The sequence below is a fragment of the Montipora capricornis genome, chromosome 7 (genome assembly GCF_036669925.1).
Source record: "Montipora capricornis isolate CH-2021 chromosome 7, ASM3666992v2, whole genome shotgun sequence".
Taxonomy (NCBI): Eukaryota; Metazoa; Cnidaria; class Anthozoa; order Scleractinia; family Acroporidae; genus Montipora; species Montipora capricornis.
The window spans coordinates 32,947,044-32,952,043 of NC_090889.1; the positions used below are offsets into that span (position 1 = coordinate 32,947,044).

A 5,000-nucleotide genomic window follows, 5' to 3' on the forward strand; every position below is an offset into this window, starting at 1 on the left:
CACAGTGGCGCCCGAACATAAATTTTAGATACTCACATTTCATCATCCTCATCTGTGCTGTCCGATCCGGCGAGACACGTTCTGTAAAAAGGAATAAAATAAAAATGTGAGGCAGGTGGTTTGTGATTAAAGAGACGAACGAGCTACTCTGATAACCGTTGCGTTAATTAATTATCCAAATAAGCAACAGGATTTCAGTGCATTTTTTACCTTTTCTTCTCAGGGCTCAAGCTGTCCTTCGCCGACACATCTCTGCTTTTTTAGCGGGAAAATCCCATCCAACGTTGCTGCGCCGTTGACCAGGAAGTACTGGGTACCAAATTTTCGTCATTTCGTCACAATCTCCCCCCCGCCCCCCTTATTTGCCACTATTTGTTACTATTCGTCACTATTCGTGACTATTCGTCACTATTCGCGACTATTCGCCACTATTCGCACTATTCGTACTATTCGTGACTATTCGCTGTTCGGTATTCGCGACTGTTCGCTATTCGCTATTCGAGTTTTCCAGACACCCTGATATTTTAATCTTTTGAAATTGTTGGGATAATATCATCCGTCCTAAATTAGTTGCTAGGCTCCGTCATTTCTATTTTTTGGGTGATTTTCACATCAAATGCTTTGTTTTTCCTCTTTTTAGGTCTCGATAAAGGTCGGAGATTTGCGCGGAAAAATGAAATTGTCGCTCCGCTATTTTTTGTATAGGGTGAAACTATATATAATATTAAAGCTAACAGATTGAATTTTTTGAATAAAGTTTTAGTTTTTTGATATTTAATATTGCATTTTAGTTTTGAGGCCTCAAAATTAGAACGACCGAGTCTGCCGCAGAAGCTCCTGCTCCTTCTCTTTATTGGGAAAATAACCGGACTTTGTTGCATCTCCAGTACCGTGTGAGGAATTTCTGATTTTAAGAATTGAAGGAAATACCACGCACCAAAGTCGAAACTCTCATCTCATACTTAATTTGGGCAGAAAAAGTAGACCTGCCGAAAAGCGGCAGGTCTAAAACACAGGTCACATTCCACAGGTCACTCGTTGCAGGTCCTTGTTTTACCTTTTGGAAAGTAACCAAAACCCTCAATTTGGCAAACCCTAGGCCTAAGGTTGGTTTTTAGGCCAAGGGTTAGCCAAATTGAGGGCTTTGGGTTACTTTCAAAAAAGTAAAACAATGACCTGCAACGAGTGACCTTTTGAATGCGACCTTTGCTTTAGACCCACCGTAGAAAAAGTGCCATTAAATCAGTCTCCGAAGACAAACGAAAACTTCCTCTCAGGGAATTTGGGATAGTACAATCATCTTATATAGTATGAATTCAGAACTTTATTCAGCAAAGACTTAGAACTCTCTAGATAAGAGATATCCGTATTTCTCCGAATGAACATACTTTTTTTAGAAGAGAGATCGTGAGGCTTGAGACTACAAGATCCATGTGCCAAGTAAAAACACTCGATACAAAGTTGTCAATCAAAAATGAAACTATCCGATTACGTATTCGAGTAACGCAATAGAGTACAATGTAACACAATTCTGTTCCAACACATCTATTACAACTGAAAATTTGGAAGCGATATCTTTCATAAAACTCGTCGGGACAGGAGGTCCGAGAAGTTGTAATTTTGGCGTCTAAATAAACCCCTAGAATTTCCCGTGCAATTCACGGTCTGCTGAATAACTCCGCCCACTACTTGAAAGCCAACTATGCTGAGCCAATCAGGCAGCAGATCGTGCGTCAAGGCTCTCAATTGACACCCAATGATTTCGCGGGCAGATTATGGCGGGGAATAAATAAAAAAAACAATTTTAGCGGTTTTAAAATTAACTTTTCAGAATTTTGTTTTTAGGGAAAATATACATCACCAGATGGGCTCCTGACATCACAGCCCACAGATTCAAGATTTGCAAAAACAGAAAATTTGAGCGCGACGCCCACATTTACCTTTACCGAGACCTTAAATCCCTCCACCACCTTCGTAGAGTAAGACCCAGGGCCCGGTTGTTCGAAAGCCGATTAAGTTAATCCATGATTAGAGTAAACTTTTGTTTCATGTTTTCAACTTTTTGGTGAGAGTTTCTTTTGCTTAATTCTGATTTTCAAGATTAACTTCTCGTAATGCTTTTTTTTTTGGCGAATATCAGCGTTGAACAGCATTTGGGAGTAGAGAAATAAACTCTTTGATTACTTTTTAATCTCACGGATTAGCGTTAATCGGCTTTTGAACAACCGGGCCCAGGGTGGGTGGGTAGAATACTCCCAAACTAAACAGTTTCAAACGAATGTCCCATTTCGGATGAGCAAAGGTTGGCGCCAACTGCACCATGTAGATACAAACATTAGGGTTTCGACGTGTTAGGGTTTAGGGTTAGAGTTAGGGTTAGGGTTAGGTTAGGGTTAGGGTTAGGGCGCGCCAGCCGTCCAGCCAGATCCAGCCAACACTTTATCATGCCGTGTACGTAAAAAACAGGGATTCCGTTATTTGTTGACTGAGAGTAGCTGTAATGTATGCAATGTGCCAAGTACCCGCAGCGGTAGTAGGGAACGTTAGGGAGTTTAAGAAACCACAACGGCTACGGCGACGAGAACGTCACTTCAAACTAGTAGTTTGAGCTATCCTAAGTGTTTCACGAAGTTTCACGATGTTTCCATCTTGTTTATGTTGTACAATATGGGCGAAGTATGCTATACCCAGATTGGTATGTACGGATTTGAGGCAAAGAGAGAGAAGGAGAGATTCACTGTCGTTTGTCCACGTTGTCGTCAAAACCTAAAAATTGTTCATTTTACGTTGTTGTTTTGACGAGTGCACGGAACAGAAATGTACAAAAATGCGTGGGACACGTGCAGCACTATCATTTAGCCAATAATATTACTGACGAAATGATGCATGAAATGAATCTTATATTGAACTGCGGATGTGAAATCAAGTGAACCTATGATCTTCGCAGTTATGAACGCAATTTTAGCAATTGCGTAGAGAAGCCTGAAAAATTCAGGACCTCCATGGGGTTTGAACCCGTGACCTCGCGATACTGGTGCGACGCTCTTGAATTTTTCAGGCTTCTCTATGTAATTGCTAAAATTGCGTTCATAACTGCGAAGGTCATAGCTTCACTTGATTTCACATCCGCAGTTCAATATCTGATTCATTTCATACATCATTACACCATTGAATAATTCATCACGGGAACACCAGAACCCACAAATGACCAACTCCCAGCTTCAGTGGCTTAATAGCTCAGTTGGTTAGAGCGTCGCACCAGTATCGCGAGGTGACGGGTTCAAACCCCGTCAAAATCCTGAATTTTTCAGGCTTCTCTACGCAATTCCTAAAATTGCGTTCATAACTGCAAGGATCATATTACTGCTCTTTGGTGTTGTCGTTGCCGTAACCGTCGTCGTTTCTCAGACTCCCTTTGGCAACGGCGACGGCAACGAGAACGTCACAAATTTTCATATTTCGTGGACATAAACAATAGCCTTGCACGCTCTGCACGTGCGTTTTTCACTTTTGTCCATTTCTTTTCCGTCGTCAGCAAAAAAACAACGTGAAATGGCCAAATATGAGGATTTACGAAGAACGTCAGCACTTAAGGATAAATTTTCATTTTCTCCCCTCTCCCGACCAGTATCATTTTTGAGGAACTACCACACTCTTGTCATATTAAATGAAAACGGATATGTGTGGATGGGGCATAAGTTCCCTAGTGCCAGTCACATATTAAATACTGAGATTGAAGCCAGGGGCCCGTTTCTCTCGAGTCCCGAAAACGTTTCGGGCCCGAAAAGCCATTTATGAACCTGCCAACCGCTTGTTCAGGAGAGCCGGACTTTAAACATGTTTTCAAGGTATCAAAAAGCAAACTGCCTTTGAAGTTTGACGCCTTAAATCCTCTCCGTCCTTGAGATACAGAGGAAATTGTGACACCAGAAAATGGCCCGTAAAGTTTCGGGACCTTCGAGAAACGGGCGCCAGACCACAATGGCGGAAATTCCATGCCTCACTCTTTGCGAAAAAATAATATAATAGGCCAGTTCCGAGTTCATGTCTGCTTCCTCTTCAAAGCGAGTCTAAGTGCGAAGTTTTTCTTATGAAAATTAGTTTTCATTCAAATGTAAAGTAGAACTAATTACCATCACAAAAAGTTCGCACTTAGACTCACTTTGAAGAGGAGGCAGACACGAACTCGGAAATGGCCTATTGATATACAAGTTGCTTGCCAACGGGCAAAAGGATAAGGAAATCAGAGTCCTGGACAGGACCTTCGCGCACCGGTGGCTCAGTTGGTTGAGCATCGGGCTGTCACGCGGGAGGTTGTGAGTTCGACTCCGGCAAGACCAACACTCAGGGTCTTAAATAACTGAGGAAAAAGTGTTGCCTTTGTAATTACATCTGCAAATGGTTAGACTTTCAAGTCTTCTCGGATAAAGACTCTAAACCGGAGGTCCCATTTCATAGCCCTTGTTGGAAATTAAACAGTGTGGGACGTTAAAGAACCCACTCACTGTTCGATAAGAACCGGTCCTGTGTAGGGTCTGACCTTATCTGGACGGGGCATCTTTCACTTCCTAAAATTAATTGTCAACTGCGTGGTAAGCAGTCTGGCTTAAGTCCCCCACAAAGTATTGTAACATTAGTCCTGAGAAGCCCCGAGGGAAGAGACTAATTGATCATTGTAAAGCGCCTTTGAGACTTGTGATAAAGGCGCTATATAAATGCACCACTTTACTTTACTTTTTACTTTAATAGAGGTCACGGCAGCCATGTTGCAAGGTAGGAACAATAGATTCTTTTTCCTATGGGAACAAGTGTTCTTTCTAATGCAAAACATTTTCATTGTTTCTGCCATGCAACTTGGCTGCCGTGCAAAACCTCTATAGCTTCACTTCATAACACCGATCATTGACCGAGAAAAACTCCTGGAAGCTTGTACAAACCCTTTCTTTGGATAGCTCGGCACTTACTCTTTGGTCAGTACAGTGACAACGACAGATTTCAGC

General features: G+C 42.0%; 1 long non-coding RNA gene across 3 annotated transcripts in view; it reads left to right on the forward strand.

Annotated features, from left to right (window-relative positions):
* LOC138057013 (uncharacterized) overlaps window positions 1-5,000 on the forward strand; it is a 21,310-nt gene that overhangs the window by 15,309 nt on the left and 1,001 nt on the right. For 2 of the 3 annotated variants that reach the window (XR_011133564.1, XR_011133563.1), the window contains exon 3: window positions 641-769. The exons of the other annotated variant lie outside the window; for it this stretch is intronic. This is a non-coding gene — a long non-coding RNA (uncharacterized lncRNA). Of the gene's footprint in view, window positions 1-640; window positions 770-5,000 lie in introns of those variants that run through there. 3 annotated transcript variants of the gene reach the window in all.